The sequence below is a fragment of the Lactuca serriola genome, chromosome 3 (assembly GCF_051521515.1).
Source record: "Lactuca serriola cultivar US96UC23 chromosome 3, Lser_US96UC23_V15, whole genome shotgun sequence".
In the NCBI taxonomy this organism is placed as follows: domain Eukaryota; kingdom Viridiplantae; phylum Streptophyta; class Magnoliopsida; order Asterales; family Asteraceae; genus Lactuca; species Lactuca serriola.
The window spans coordinates 302,626,831-302,644,374 of NC_136410.1; the positions used below are offsets into that span (position 1 = coordinate 302,626,831).

Genomic DNA, 17,544 nt, shown 5'->3' on the forward strand with positions numbered 1-17,544 from the left:
CACCAGCAAGGACCAAACCTCGGCCTAGGGACCGAACCTCGGCCTAGGACCGAGAGGTCTCGCTGGGAACGCTTTTTCTCCCGGTTTTCGACTAAATTCGCATTTTAGGCCCGTTTTTAATTGTTTTAACATGGGATTTTCACCCAAAACTTTATTTTAACATATAAGGACCCTTAACTATTAATTAATCACATTTTTAAGGATAAAACCTTATCCAAAAGAGAGTGGGTGAAGTACAAAGGTAGAGTGTTGACTTTACTTATGTCTATGACACAAGCAACCACTCCCATACCCACTCCATGTCACTATTCACCACCAGCCCATCCCTAGTCACTCTATAGGTCCTTTCTCACTATTTACAACTATTCCCACGTTCTTAGGGCTGGAACATCCATCCTCTCTTCTCACACTTTAATCATTCTCTCATTTTTACCAAGAATCACACTCCAAACTCTCTCATCTTTTTCTCTCTAATTCAAGAATTTCAAGGCATACTCCAAGACTCTTCTCCTACAATTAGTAAGTATCATCATCTTTCTTATGATTATTACACATCCTCCTACTCAAAATCAAAGATTTCTTACACAAACATCATCACATTCTTGTTAGATCTTCGAATCTTCAAGTGATTCTTCAAGTGTTCTTGGGTTGAAAACTTCTCTTCTTCAACACTTACCTACTGAAATCACTCAAGGTGAGTTCATACCCCTACATTTTTATGTTTTCTTAAGTTTTTAGGGGGGGAATACAAGTTAAAACACCAAGAACATAACTAAATTTTTCTAACAGCTTTCATCAGAAAAGTTGGACTCCATTCACGGACTGTTTTGGACAACTTAAACATTTTTGTTTGAAAAACCGTTTTAGGTGTAAGTAGTTCCAGTTCTTAGCTTTAAAATGACTACTTGCACATCTCCATACGATTTTTCTACAATTTATAGTGATTTTTACAAAACTGCCTATCATTTCAAACACCAATCCGGACCAGTGTGTGATTATGGACTTTTTCACCCAAGTTGGAGGTCATTAAAAATCATGATAAAAATTATGAGTAAACTAGACACATTTTGGGAACTCTCAGAATTTACAGATTTAGTTTTCAACTTCGTATGATTTTTCTATGACTTTTCAAAAACAGTGTAGAAAGGTTGAAATTTTGTTAACAGCTTATAACTTTCATAACACCTTGTATTATGTTGAGCAAAGTGTACAACGATAAGTTCTAAATATTGAATGTGTTTCCTTGTTAGTTTATCATCATAAACTGAAATATAGTCATTCATGATAAGATTAATCATTCATTTAGAACACGTATATTAAGCTATAATGAGCATAGTTTATGGATTCATAGCATTAAAGCATTCATAAAAGAATTCTTATACATTACAAACGTTTTGGATAAACTATAATAGGTATAGTTTATGTATCATTTACTTCTCAAACTTATTTACCAAAGGTTTTCAGTTTAGTTCACGTAAATCTGTTAATGAATAAATTTGTGAGTCATTCCCTTCGGGTTACTTCCAAAGTAACAAAGTCGACAAGTCCTGTAAATTGTAACCAGAGTCTCTTGTAGGGAGAACGTGATAGTTGTGTATAGATCTATATTGGGTTTGACAAACCCACACCAGAGCTGCTTGCAACAGCTAGACCGGCAGGTCTGTGGTGACAAGTGTCATTTAACGGCGACCCCTGAAGAACGTCGCATTACGAGGCCGTCTATGTCAAGTATGGTTATAATAACTCACAGAAAGTATTAACAAACTTAAGAATTTACGAGAATTTCACTAATATCATACGCGTTTATATTGAAATAAACTCACGTTATTTCTGTAAATAAGGAAGATTACTCATATGTTTCAGTCTTTGGATACAAGACTACAGTATTCATTTTAAGGAAAATATCGGATTTTTCTGGAATAACTATACAATTACGAGACAAGCTTTTTTTTCATAATTATATACAAAAACTTATGAACTCACCAACCATTTTGTTGACACTTTTTCAAACTACTTGTATTCTCAGGAAATCGCTAAACAGGTAACAAAGTACTTTTGAGGATGGGGCGTTGAGGCGTCAAACTTATCATATTTTGACAACATATTGTAACTGATTTTTGAAACATGTAATTCATACAATGATGTAACTCTTTCAATTATATATATGTTGGTTGTGTTTACTTTCATCACTATTGCCATTGTTGTTATGATACTACACATGAAGTCCTCCACCCCCGGACGTTTCCGCCATCCTTGGTTTGGGGGTGTGACATGGCGCACCGGCCCCGGCCCTGTTGGCCCTTACTCGAAGAATCGGAGGTCTTAGGCTTCTTAGCCTAAGCCCCCGCTGCCTGAACCTGCTCAGTCTTCCTCTTCGTGCGGGACTCCAACTCCATCTCCCTCTCACGGGCCTTATCCACCATCTCATTCAGGGTTTTGCACCCTGTAAAGCTCACAAATTCCCGTATGTCCTCTCTCAGCATAGAGTGGTATCGGGTCCTCCTCAAATCCTCATCTTCCGCATACTGAGGGATCAACAAAGCTCGCTCTCGAAACTTGGCGGTGGTCTTTGCCACAGTCTCAGTGGTCTGCTGTAAATCGTGAAACTCCCTCACCATCCGTTGCACCTCGATAGGTGGTGCAAACTCCTGATCGAATCATCGGAGAAACTCGGCCCACGACATGTCAGCCACACCGGATGCTCCCACCTAACTAGTAATCTCACCCCACCAATCTCGGGCCCTGTCCTTCAGCATACAGGAAGCAAACCCAACCTTTGCCTCCTCCGGGGAAGAACTCGTGCGTTGGGCATTCTCAATGTCCGCCACCCAGCGTCTGCTCACAATGGGATCCCTGACCCCAGTAAAACTCTGGGGCTCCGCATTCCTTGAACTCCCTAAACGAGGGGGTTCGAGCTCCACCCTGGCCCGCAGAAATATCGGCCCTGAATACCCTTAACGAGGTTACTTCCATACCGTTTTCCTTTGGAATTCCCAGGTAGAACATGGGTTTGGGTACGAGTCCTGTGCTTCCAGTAATACGGGCCCAATACTACCTTCCACACCTACTCGTACCTTACCCCGCTGCTTTACCTGGTACTTCCAAAGCTATCCACAAAAATCATGACTCACAACTCTCGCATGAGTCAAACCTGGACACCCTATGGTTGTCCTACTCATAACAGTCGAACCAATCACTACGGATTACTTTTAGGCATGCAAATTATACATAGAAAGGATCAATGGACTTAATCAATCATGTTGTGGCTATAAGCTCCTAACCGTATATAATTTTAAAAACATACACTTAGCAATTCCATATAATCGACAAAGCTCACTATCATATAACATGGCTATTCAACTTGGGAAACTACTTACTTGGCTCAGCTGATCACGCGCGTTGCACTCTCCTCTTTTTGGCTTAAAAGTCCTTTTTAAGTTTCCTTTTTGAAACATTTTACCACTTCCTTAGTTTGAGTCCTGACACACCCGAGAATGTGTCCGAATCCCTCAAACCAAGGCTATGATACCAACTTGTAACGACCCAATTTTTATCGAGAATTTTTTTTTCATTTTTAATTACTCAAACAATTCCCATAATTCATAAATTTCCAAACCATTTGTTTCCCAATTCACAATTATTACAATTTCATCGTACTTTTGAAAACATCAGAGAGTCCCAACACACAAAAAGAGAGATAGAGTACACGCCACGTCATCACGCCTTGCCTTTGCCCTTCGGCTCTGAAGTACCTGAAACAATCAACAACCTGTAAGCGGAATGCTTAGTGAATTTCCCAGAGCATACCACACACACAAACCACATATCATATATCCTGTTAGCTATAAAAGCTACACATATATCACGTAAGCCATGCATACATGAAACCTGTGAGATTGCCATGGGCTACCCCACATGGTCTTTACCTAGGACTACCATGGGCTCCCCCACATGGCCTTACATCCAATGTCATGGGCTACCCCACATGGTCTTCACCTAGGACTATTATGGGCTACCCCACATGGTCTTACATCCAATGCCACGGGCTTCCCCCGAGGTCTTCATACAAAACACGCAATCACATAACAAGACACAGAATGTATAACACATACATCATAATCACATAATGGGCCGACCTTGGTGCCTCAGACCCATAGGTATAGTGAGAAACTCACGTGTCATGAATGCTGGACTGACACTCTGCAACCAAATATACCACACGGGCTGCTCCACGCAACGACCTAAAAAGGGTCATACAATATCTAGTCATTTACCCAAAGTCCATCCTGGTCAACTACGGTCCATGTTGACCCTAACTCGCCGAGTACAACTAATGACTCGTCGAGTTTCCCGGAATAACATCTACTCACCGAGTCATCGTGGTGACTCGTCGAGTTCATACAGTCTTGATTGATAACCTATGGTCATTCGTCGAGTTCCCTTGCTTGACACTCGATACGTCTACGAACATCCAACCATTAGGAAATCTTTACTTGACTCGCCGAGTTGTTCCTTCAACTCGCCGAGTTCTAGGTAATCTTCATCCGAATCACCGAGTTCATGGCAATATTCATCGGGCTCGCCGAGTTGTTCATCCAACTCATCGAGTCCATGCCTGCCTTCAAATGACTCGCCGAGTCACCCCCTGTGACTTGTCGAGTCCTATCAGAACTCAAGCCATACATACTCTTTTTGAGCCATGCAATGCTTCCAAACTACAGATCTAGGCTCCTGAGGCATGCTTTCCACGTAAAGTTTCATACTTTACGTGCATGCAAGGCTTTAAGGCCCTAAAATAGCAAATCTAAGCTTGGAATGGGGTCATACACTTGAGGGAAGGTACATGCTAAGCTCAACTGATAACTTTATGCATCTTAAGGCCAAAAGGAGTTCAGATCTGAAGTTACAACTTCAGATCTTGGCTTAAAAACAAAAGCCCTTTCTTAGAATCCATGCACAAGAGGATTTTGTGTAACACCCCGTTTATAAAATAAATAAATAAATGTATAGAATCCCTAAAATGAATAATAATTGAGCGAGGCCTTAGTTCGAGGAGTAAAAGTCATAATTACAGAAGTCAGGGTGTGTTTGGTAATTAATGGACTTAAATTGAAGATATTTGAAGGCTTAAGGATTTATTGGTAATTTAGGGGTCTATTATGAAAGAAATTTATGGGATCATGGCTTAAAATGTAAGTTTTGGATTCAGTTTGTAAAGATTTCGGAAGGCAAAGTTGAAAGTGTAACATATGAACTTATTTTGAAAGAAAAAAAGGAAGGAGGGATCGATTATGTTAATATGGGAAATGTTTTGAGAGGCATCGGGTATATAGTTGTCTTAAGGAACCCTAACCCTAATAGATGTTGTAGCCGTCACCCTCCAACCTTATACCCCCCTCTTTCACCGGCCGCCACCCTATTCTCCCTTTTTCTCCGACCGCCGAGCTACCATGGTGTTTTCCGTCGTTGCTAAAGGAGAATCCATCGTGTGATGTCGCTGTTCAACCGGTAATGAAGGGAAAACAGGTAGTAATCTCCATTTCCGACCGTTAGAGCCTTTGTTGCCGCCACCTCGCGATCGGAGCGCCACCACCATGGTCTTATTCCTTCAGTCGGCGATGTGTGCATGTCGTGTGGGTGACACATCTGTTTGAGAGACCAGAAGTAGACGATGGAGCTGCCACCGCTGCCTAGCTACCGACGAAGACAATAGGTTGCTGCTCCTTCGTGATTCAGTTGTAAAGGTCGGGCGACCGTTGTTGCAGTGTTATCGTTATCCAGTCGAAGGTTTCGAACCCTAGCCGCCACCCCCGCTGTTGGGGGGCTGTTGAAGACGATGAGCCGCTGCCGCCTCTATTCGCCGCCTTCCTGTCACCACCAGCCACCGTGGAAGGTGGCTGTGTGCGTGTGCTTCTTTGTGTTTAGGTGTGTGCTAGCGTGTTGTGTTTTAGTGTGTGATGTATGTAGCTCCGTTGGCCGGAAAATTGAGAAAGGGCCATCGCCACCACCGTGAGGTGGTGGATGCCGCCAAGCATCGCCGCCGACCACCAAGGTGTGGCTGTGTGTATGTGTGTTAGTTAGTGTGTGTGTGTGTTTATGTTTGGATTAAACATTGTAATTGTAATTAGCTTTGGTTAATAATAAAAATGATAATAACCACCACCGTAAGGTGGTGGCCGCCGCCGTGAGCCGCCATCAACCACCACTACCCGAGGTGGTAGTGGGTGGTGCCCCGCTAGCAAACCCTAATGGGTTTAGAGATTGGTTTTGGGCCTATTGGGCCATGTTTGGGTGGAAAACCCTAATTATGAGTATTTGGGCCTTGAACTTATTTGGACCCACTTGTGGGCTTTTGGGATTGGATTGTGAATTAAGCCCAAACTATTCCATGCCATTTATCTAGTAGAGTAAATGAATTAATGGATCAAGTCCTTAATAGACTAATTGAGAAAATCCTAATATTGAGAAGTTATTAGGACACACACGAGACTTATTTAATAAGTGAAATATTAAATAACAATCATTGGTAGAAATTAATCTAAGCAATAATGGACTTAATGGATTAAGTCCATAATGGATTAAGTCCTTAGTGGGTTATGCCCTAAATGGGTTAAGTGAGAAACACTTAACCCTAATTATCATATTATGTGAAACCCTAATTTCACTTGGGCTTGGTGTTGGGCCATCCAAGAATAATCTAATGGGCTAGAGTAATTAGTTGGGCTTTAGAGTAAGGCCCATATGAAGGATTGGGCCCAATTTGGAAAGTTGGGCCATATGTTGGGCTTTGACCCCTAGTTGACTCTGGGCCTATGGATTGGGCCTTGGGCTTGGGTAAGACAAGCTAGGGGTAATGTAGTAATTATCCAAAGCATATATTTATAGTTATGTGTTAGAACCCAATTATTAATTGGGGGTTATTTGGTGTTGACAGTTCGGGAATCTGTCATCCAGCAGCTGGGGTTGAGTCTGCGGGACTTCAGCAGTGTGGGATTGTGTCTACGGGACTTCAGCAGTGTGAGGTGAGTTTCCTTCCAATAGGAACGGGTCTACGACCACAATGCCAGCCCGTTTAGTTAGCAGTAGTTTCAGACTACAGTCTGATGCAGTAGTTCATTATGCTTCGTGTCTTTGTGATATAGATGAGTTATGTGTTTCGGACTATGGTCCGATGCAGTATGCAGTATATGTGTTCATGTTATATGGTATGATTATGTTATGCTATGTTCAATGAGTTATGTGTTCCGGACTATGGTCCGATGCAGTATGCAGTATATGTGTTCATGTTATATGCTATGATTATGTTATGCTATGTTCAATTAGTTCCGGACCTCGGTCCGATGCAGTAGTTAGGGTGTCTGATGTCTTTATGATTCAAGCATGTTTTGTGTTATGTGTTCCGGCCTCTGTTCCGATGCAGTATGTAGTATATGTGTTCATGATAGTTGACATGTTATGCTATGTTATGATTCAGTCAGTTCCGGACTTCGGTCCGATGCAGTGAGTTCCGGACTTCGGTCCGATGCAGTTAGTTCCGGACTTCGGTCCGATGCAGTTTTCGGACTTCGGTCTGATGCAGAGGGCAAGGCCCTGGTTAGTTTCCGGATAGCGGTCCGATGCAGTTTCCGGACTTCGGTTCGATGCAGTGGGCAAGGCCCAATATTTGCTTATATGTTATTGTATGGTATGTGGTAGTTTGGGGGAGCTCACTAAGCTTTGTGCTTACGGTTTTCAGTTTTGGTTTCAGGTACTCAGTTTTTAGAAAGGGGAGCTCGGAAAGATTGCAGTCCACACACCATTTGTTCAGCCTGGGATGTTTATACTCTGATATATTTGACAGTTAAGATATTTTGAGATACATTCTTTATGATTCTTATATGACGTTTGATGAATATGGTTTTATTACTAATTTAAAACGAAATTTTCAGACTGTATTTTTAGGATGTTTCAAGTTGGTATCAGAGTCTTGGTTTGAGGGATTCAGGCACTCTTTCGGGTGTGTCTGAACTCAAACTAAGGAATTGGTATAGAAATTTTGAAAAGGAAAATCAGTTTTTGTAATAAGGGAGTTTTGAGAAAAGAAAAGAGTTTTAGAAAAAAGCGAAAAGAAATTTTAGAAAGAAGAGAACTTTGAAAAAAGAAAAGGGTGTTGTGCATGCAATCAGCCGAGCTCAAGTAAGTACTCCCAAATTACCCATACAAGTTTATGTTATGCTTATCAGTTCAGTTACAGTAGAACAACATGCTAGTATAGGACTAAGGATCTAGGAGGATGCCTTATGTTCCTGCTTTATGTGTTTCAGCTTTATGAGAATTGAATGATAGTATTGAGTAGACAGTAGTAGGATAGCCTGTTTAGGTTATGCCTGATAGTATGAGCTTAGCATTTTATGCTAGTATAGTTTCTTGTTATGAGGATAGATTTGCTTGAGTAGTTTCCTTTGTCTGAATGTTGCTTGCTTTGTGCTTCGTGGGACTCGGAGTGATGGGAGTTAGCTATTAGGTGGATACGTTAAGTCACATGCAATCAGTGTTGGATAATCTTAGAGGATTGGATTTGACCCTATTGCGTAGCTCTTGTTTGAGTCCTAACCGTTGTAGGGATGAGTCCCTTACTCGAAGGATTATCTGAGCCTCGTTTCATGTGATGGTATCCATGTGATGGCTAATTGGCATTATAAAGAGGCCTTCATCAGCTGAGGACTAGTTCTGGGTGAGTCAGAGGTTTCCCTAGGGCAAGCCTAGGATGAGAGTAGCAGAGATCAGTAGCAGCATAAGTGACTTGGTGGAGTCAAGGCAGTTCTTGAGGAAAGTACAGATAGATGTGGAAGGTAGTATGGGCCCGTACTACTGAAAGCAGAGGATCCGTACTCGAATCAAGGAAGGCAGAGATAAGACCAGGGAACTTGTAGTGTGTGAGCTCCCTCGAGTTTTGATGAGTATTGTGATGTTAGTGATCACATATTACCGAGTACAGTGACGCTACGTGTTGGAACAGATGGTAGCTCTGGTGTCGACGAGGGATCAGGATCGGACTCTGTAGCAGGGCAGCTCGATGATCAGATGAGGGAGTTCATTCCATATGAGGTTTCATGCAGTATCATTGACCAGACTCTTGTGATCCTCAGTATGGTCAAGGAGGGCATTATAGAGATTGTGATGAGAGGCCGAGAACATTCTGCACTGAGATAGCAGTCATGATATGGACCCGTACGTTGATGTTTCGGGAATTCAGAGTTTGTGAGGCTTTAGATTGTCATGGGGGTTAGGGACCCCATTGTTAGCAGCAGATGGTTGGCAGATGTCGCCAATGCTTTTTGTACCAGACGTTGTCTCGAAAGGAGACAGGATCTGACTTACTTCCTATCTCCAGAGGGATAGAGCACGAGATTGATAGGAAGAAGTTGGTAGTGAGTTTAGTGAGGATGCAGTTAATGTTATGTCATGTGATGAATTTTAGACCAGATTCTGGGCAGAGTGTGCCCAGGCGATTGAGGCGCAACACTTGGCGCAAGAGTTGTTAGATCTCCACCAGACGACTGAGACTGTGGCAGAGATCACTGCCAAGTCACGGGAAAGAGTTTATATGGTACCACAGTATGCAGCCAAATAGTGTTTGAGTGTTGTAAGTCTGCGGGTGTAGCCGTAGCATTCACTAGCAGCCAGATAGTGTTTGAGTGTTGTAAGTCTGCGGGTGTAGCCGTAGCATTCACTAGCAGCCGGATAGTGTTAAAGTGTTGTAATTCTGCGGGTGTAGCCGTAGCATTCACTAGCAGCCAGATAGTGTTAAAGTGTTGTAAGTCTGTGGGTGTAACCGTAGCATTCATGAACAGCCAGACAGTGATAGAGTGTTGTGATTCTGCGGGTGTAGCCATAGCATTCAGTAGGATGGTAGATAGCGTGAGTGCGCTGTTAGGACGCGAGAAGAACAATAGTACCCACCAGTTCGCGTGTAGCAGTGAGGATATGGAAATCCACAGATTGGATTTCGGAATTATCTAGATGGATTAGATCTAGTTGATCCAGTGATAAGACTGTAGGAACGCCACTGCAGTTTCAAGACCGAGGAAGCAATGTATTGCTACAGGTTGCTTGTTTTATAAGGCTACAATTAGTCATGTAGCAATCGCATTTAGCTGTGGTTGGTAACCTCAGGATTCGACGTGTGGAAACGATCAGTTAGATCAGAAGGCCGCTAGGGGCACAGTGACAAGATAACTAGTAGCTGTTAGTTTCAGAGAAGGGTTTCGTTCATAAGTTGTGTAAGGCGACTAAGTAGGGAGTCCTTTGGCTCCGCAATCGGGCTGGAACCCGGTATTTCAGATGATTGGCGGAAAACTGAGACCAGGTAGGTCTCGGTAGATGTTGGGAAGCAGCCATGTGGCAGCATATAGTTTTAGGCAGTTCAATGTTCAAACAGTTCAGTATTTCAGGCAGTTCAGTGTTCAGGTAGTTCAGTGTTTCAAACAGTTAGTCTTTCAGGAAATTCAGCGTTTTCAGGCAGATCAGGGATTCAGACAATTTTGGGTCTCCATCAGTAATGGTATTTGAGGATCTCATGTATGATAAGCGTAAGAGATTGTTGAGTAGCTCTTAGTCACTCACCGCGGGGTTCAGCTATAATGATTCAGTATGAGTGGTCTGTTAGGGATTCAGATCATCTAGAGATAGAAAACATCAGACAGGGTACATGTAATCTTGTTGCGAGGAATTCGTTCACCTGAGGGTTTTAGGGCTTTGAGAAGATTGGTCATGGCTACCCTAGTAGGGCTAGGGTGTGCCTAGGATGGTGACCATTTTACTAGAGTAGGTTGGCATGTAAGAGATGGTAAGGAATGATTTTGAGGACGAAATCTAATTTAAGTGGGGGAGAGTTGTAACACCCCATTTATAAAATAAATAAATAAATGTATAAAATCCCTAAAATGAATAATAATTGAGCGAGGCGTTAGTTCGAGGAGTAGAAGTCATAATTACAGAAGTCGGGGTGTGTTTGGTAATTAATGGACTTAAATTGAAGATATTTGAAGGCTTAAGGGTTTATTGGTAATTTAGGGGTCTATTATGAAAGAAATTTATGGGATCAAGGCTTAAAATGTAAGTTTTGGATTCAGTTTGTAAAGATTTCGGAAGGCAAGGTTGAAAGTGTAACATATGAACTTATTTTGAAAGAAAGAAGGAAGGAGGGATCGATTATGTTAATATGGGAAATGTTTTGAGATGCATTGGGTATATAGTGGTCTTAAGGAACCCTAACCCTAATAGATGTTGTAGCTGTCACCCTCCAACCTTATACCCCCCTCTCTCACCGGCCGCCACCCTATTCTCCCTTCTTCTCCGACCGCCGAGCTACCACGGTGTTTTCCGTCGTTGCTAAAGGAGAATCCATCGTGTGATGTCGTCGTTCAACCGGTAATGAAGGGAAAACAGGTAGTAATCTCCATTTCCGACCGTTAGAGCCTTTATTGTCGCCACCTCGCGATCAGAGCGCCACCACCATGGCCGTATTCCTTCATTCGGCGATGTGTGTATCATGTGGGTGACGCATCTGTTTGAGAGACCGGAAGTAGACGATGGAGCTGCCACCGCTGCCTAGCTACCGACGAAGACAATAGGTTGTTGCTCCTTCGTGATTCAGTTGTAAAGGTTGGGAGACCGCTGTTGCAGTGTTGTCGTTCTTCAGTCGAAGGTTTCGAACCCTAGCCGCCACCCCCGCTGTTGGGGGGCTGTTGAAGACGATGAGCCGCTGCCGCCTCTATTCGCCGCCTTCCTGTCGCCACCAGCCACCGTGGAAGGTGGCTGTGTGCGTGTGCTTCTATGTGTTTAGGTGTGTGCTAGCGTGTTGTGTTTTAGTGTGTGATGTATGTAGCTCCATTGGCCGGAAAATTGAGAAAGGGCCATCGCCACCACCGTGAGGTGGTGGCTGCCGCCAAGCATCACCGCCGACCACCATGGTGTGGCTGTGTGTGTGTGTTAGTTAGTGTGTGTGTGTGATATTGCCATATTTACACTTATTTTTAGGCAGTATTTAAGTACATTTTTATTAATAAATTGATAATATGTTTAGAATAAAGATACTTATGAGTTTAAATTGTTATTTTCAGTCAATACAAAGGATTTTCGAAGAAAGGGACCAAAGGTGACAAAATGGGGAACATGGGAGGCTTGGAAGACAAGAAAATAATAAATTCACGATAAGAGCTAATTCCACGACGTGGAGATGAAGCCCACGACGTGGCATGGGTGTTCAGAAGATAAGCATCGCGACGCGGAGGATTTCCTTGAAGGATACGGATTGCTTGAAGCCCACGACGTGGCGCAACCTGGCCACGACGTGGCGCGAGTTTTTAAGCATTATATAAGTTCTGATGATTATTACGAAAAGAGAGACTTTTTGCAGAAGAGAAAGAGTTCCAGAAGACGAATAAGAACGAAAGAAAGGCTCTGGAAGAGGGTTTTCAACACCAAAAGAAGTAAAGGTTTATTTTTAGAACATGTCTTTCATTAGTTTTAGCTGTGTTAGTTTAATTACTATAATGAGCAGCTGAATCTAGCTACTCTTGTTTAGCTAGATGAAGCTTTGAACTTATGAATAGTTATATGATTATGGATTAAGCTTAGTTGGTGAAAATTTGCTTGTGTTTGATTTGTATGACCTAGCATGTTAATATTTGTTTATCTAATTGTTTAATTACATGTTCTGTGTGGCTTAGTGACCATTAAACTGCATGAACCTGTTTACCTAATAATTTAGTGAACATTGAATTGTTAGAGCTAGGATTGACCAATCTTAGTTAATAATTAGAATAAATAAAGTTTAGCTGTGCTAGAGAACGAGAATTGTGATCATAATTGCGTTTACACAACAAATCTTATATAGCATATTTTCAACTATAATTGGTTCTGTGTTTAATTATGTGTGAACATACATGGTTTGACATGAATTAGTTAAATATTGGTAAGATAGAACTAAATTACTAATATAATTAAAAACCAACTTAGTAATTCGTAATTGTTAGCTAGCCATAAGGGAAAAGTGGATTCAATCTAAACAAGAGTGTGTGTTTTTACTTATTGAATTGGATTTAAGTTCATCTGATCTTGTAAAATCAGATAAAACCATTTATTAAAATTGTTAATAAATTAGGTTAATTTAATAGTAAGTAAATTAATTAGAACACCGTTCCCTGTGATCGACACCCGACTTACCTAAGCTATACTGTAATCTGACTAGGTACACTGCCTATAAGTGCATAGATAGTCTAAGTTTGTTAGGTTATAAATATTAAAATTAGTGGGTAATTTTGTGCACATCAAGTTTTTGGCGCCGTTGCCGGGGAACGACTTAGTTTGTAGTTTAATTATTTGCATTAAATTAATCGATCCTTTTTGTGGAATCACAGCCACAAAAAGTTAATTTTTCAGCAAAAATAAATTTTTTTTTTTACAGAGTCCACGACGTGGCCATATACTTGCCACGACGTGGACAGGCAAAATTTTTAAAATTTTTATTTGGTAGTTAGTTTTTCTTATTTTAGTTCAGTTTTACGTTTTAGTTTAGCAAGTTGCAGGAGTTCATGACCAGAAGCTCAAACACACACTTGGTGCCACCACTGGAAGACCCCGAATCTGCACTTCACAAGAAAAAGACGCCCTTGCAAGAATTGAAGTCAGCCTTTTCTAGGAAGTCAGGAAAGAAGACAGGAGAGTCCAGCTCATCAGCGAAGCACAAGAGCAATTTTGAGCATTTGGAACACACACCCGTGCAAACCGAGTCCGAAAGCGATACCGAGCCAGAATTTGAAGAACACACAAGTGAACCCGAGAACGAGCCAAGGAACGAGATGGCAGCGATTGAATAAATGTCCATGGGAGCATACAAAAAGCGGATCCGAGATGACATGGGTCCTGGGTTAGTCCAACCCGCAATTCCTGCCACTGCCACATTCGAACTAAAGGGACACATATTGACAGCACTGAAGGACATCCCATTTTTCGGGAAGGATCATGAGGATGCTTTTAAGCATCTAGACGAAGTCAACGACATTGCTGATTACTTCAATGTCCCAAATGTCACAAGAAATACAGTCTTGCTTAGGATGCTTCCTATCACTTTCAAAGGAGCTGCTAAGGAGTGGTTAAAAGCACTCCCACCAGGTACAATCACCACTTGGGCTCAAATGCGTGAGCAATTCCTGGACCAGTTCTGCCCGCCATCCAAGATAGCCAAACTCAAGAAGGCGATAGCCAACTTTGAGCAACAACCGGGGGAGTCACTATACGAAGCATGGGAGCGGTACAAGGGCCTACTCAGAAATTGCCCTCAACATGACCTAAATGTGTAGCAAGAGATGTCAATCTTTTATGATGGGGTCAATGTAATGACAAGACAACTCCTTGATTCTCAAGGACCGTTGACAAAGAAAAATCCAAGGGAGGTCAAGGAGCTCATCGAAGAATTCGCGAAACACTCTCGCGAGTACCATAACCCGAGGCAAGACGGAAGTAAAGGCGGTGGAAGGACCCAAACTGAAGAAATTGCAGCTGTCATGGCCATGCTAAATAACATGGATCGCCGGATAACACAAATGGACCAGTCGATACATGCTATAAGAGTGGGGTGCGAGCGATGCAGTGGTCCACACTTGACCAAGGACTGCAATATGGATGAGTATGGGAACAGAAAAGCTCAAGTGTGCTACTCTAGTGGGGATAAGTTTGATGACGACTGGAGGAAACCAAAGGAGTGGCTGCCCTATGAAGAGTATAAAAAGCAAAAAGAAGAGAAGTATAGGCAGACAGGTCGAGGCTTTTACCAAAAGGAGCAGCCACCAATCGAGAAGAAACCCGACCTAGAGACCATTTTGATGAAGTTTATGGAGGCTTCGGAAAAGAGACATGATGCCACGGATTCCGCTATCATGGAACAACAAACCTTGATGAAGAACCAGCAAGCCTCCATCCACAACCTTGAAGTACAACTTGGTCAACTAGCCACTTTAGTCCATGAAAAATTGTCCCCGAAGAATCCCGAAGTAAAAGCCCAATCTCACGTAATGGCCATCGATACTGAAGAAGATACAATATCCGAGTTCCTGGAGGCGTTGGAAGAACAACCGCAGCAGCCCAAGAAATCAAGGATCGAAAATGGAAAGAACGCTGAACCAGGCTCGCAACGACGTGGCATGCCTCTGGCCACGACGTGGCGCAAGTCTGAGCAAAAATCTGTTGAGCCTATTCCAGATTATCATCCACCTATGCCATTTCCCACCCGTGCAACACTTAGTCAACTGGAGAAGGAACATTTAGAGTTTGTGAAGCATGTGAAAGGGATTCCAATTAATACTCCCTTTGTTGAGTCCTTATCCAAAGCTTCCGAGAACCAGAAATTACTGCAAGACTTGATAGATACGCGAAGGCAATTAAAGAAACAGTCTACAGTGATTCTAAGTGAGCAAATTTCAAAAGTTGTGTTGGGAGAAACACCAAAAAAGATGGGGGATCCTGGACGCCTCACTCTTCCATGCGAGTTTGGGAATAAAATGAAGGTTAATGCTTTAGCCGATTCCGGGGCTAGCATTAATCTAATTCCTTTTTCATATTATCAAAAATTGGAGATTCAGAAGATGAAGGCTACAAAGATGAAGATTCACATGGCGAACCGTTCGGTGACACAACCCCGAGGCATAGTGGAGGATATTTTGGTGAAAATCGGAAAATTTGTTTTTCCAATAGATTTTGTAGTCTTGGACATGAAAGAAGACACGGATGTTCCGATAATCCTTGGTAGGCCATTTCTTAACACTGCTGGTGCCCTGGTTGATATCCGCGAGTCCAAGCTCACTTTGAGGGTTGGAGATGAACAAGAAGTCTTCGGGATAAGAAATGATTTTCAAGAAGATAAAGAAGAAGTGTTCACGATTAATGAGGAGAATGAACTAGAAGAGTTGGAAAAGCTTATGGAAGAAGAGATAAAGGTAGTTCATCAAGCCAAGAGGAAAAAACCCAGGGCATCTGTTCCGTATTTGATTGAAGTCATAGCTTACAAGAACCCACCTTCTTGGGTGAGCGAAGAGGACGAGGAAATGACAAGTGATGAAGAGGAAGTCACTTCAAAAGAAACAAGGCCGGAGGTGAAAGAAGAGGGGAACGCTATGGAGAGCAAGGAACACACAAAGGGCACAAAACGAAAGCATGAAGAAGATGGAAAAACTAAAAAAGAAAATTCAAAGAAGGCGTATAAAAGGAGAGTTCAAGCTTATAAACGGCGGTTCAAGGAACAAAAGATCCTGGTGGTAGACTCTTCCGAAGAGTCAACGTAGAAGGCACGGAGTCCAGCTCAAGACTCCAAGAAAAAGAAGCGCTTCTCGGGAGGCAACCCGAGTTTGGTTTGCAATTTTCTTTTTCTATTTATTTTCTTTTTAATTAGGAAAGACATCAATTCATCATCTAAAAACCGGTAATAAGCAGAGAAATAGCTGTAGGGGACTTTAAATAATGAAATATTTGCAAAGAAATTAGTTAATTAGATGAATATTATTAAAATTTGGCATCTGACAGCTCTCACGACGTGGGCATAGCCAGCCACGTCGTGGGCTTAATTACAATTCGCGATCTGAAGAAATTTAAGGTCCACGACGTGGGCAAAGCCCGCCACGTCGTGGCCTTTAAAAATCAGGGGGGACCAATCGCTTAAAACCCTTTGACCGAGAAACCCCTTATCCCCCACTTGGAAGACTGCCGCACTCACGGGAACATCACGACCCTACTGCCAATTTCTTATTATACTTCTAAATTCGTTGCAAGATCTTGCTAATTACTCCATTTGGTACGTGTTTTATTTATTCTTTTGCAATTATTTCTTCCAATTTCAAGTTGTCGTGATTAGGGTTTGAATGATTCACGAAATTGGTTGAATCTAGTGTCCGATTTTAGTTTCCATGTTATTTAAAAGTCCATAGGAACAAACCCCAAGAATTATTTTTATGGAAATCGCACGTAAACATGTCCGATTCAGCATCTGGGTTCGACAAGCTCCACGACGTGGCGCAGCCTGGCCACGTCGTGACTTCTGGCAGGCCCTTATATATGTTTTAATGTGTTATTTGTTTGCTGCTTTGCTTTGCTCTTGTTTGCAGAAATGGGACCACGACGAGCTGTCCAGCAGGAAGAGGGCCCGATAGATGTAGCAAGCATACATCCTCTATATCAATTCCCTCAAAACATTCCCCGACCGTTGCTAACAACCTACGAGAATCGACTTGGATGGTTATACAATAGGGAGTTTGCAATAGCACCAATTATTGATTGGGGATGGCTGGGTAGAGTGGGAATGGTAGTGGAATTGGAACGTTATTGGTCGAAGACTTATGTTGGAGATCAATTTTCGTTCACTTGTCACGGGTGGAGGAATCTATTCGCCATTCAAGAACCCGTGTTCCGGGAATTGTCGGTAGAATTTTTTTCTACCGTTTGTTTTGAAGAACGCACTCTTGATGTCACCTACAATAGGGCACTTGTGTTTCGTCTTGGAGGTGTATATCG

At 42.3% G+C, this 17,544-nt stretch overlaps 1 non-coding gene across 1 annotated transcript; it reads right to left on the bottom strand.

Annotated features, from left to right (window-relative positions):
- Positions 1-14,228: 14,228 nt before the first annotated feature.
- On the bottom strand, positions 14,229-14,335 carry LOC145096631 (small nucleolar RNA R71). Its single transcript, XR_013704005.1, has one exon. It is a non-coding gene; the product is annotated as a small nucleolar RNA R71 (small nucleolar RNA).
- Positions 14,336-17,544: the final 3,209 nt, after the last annotated feature.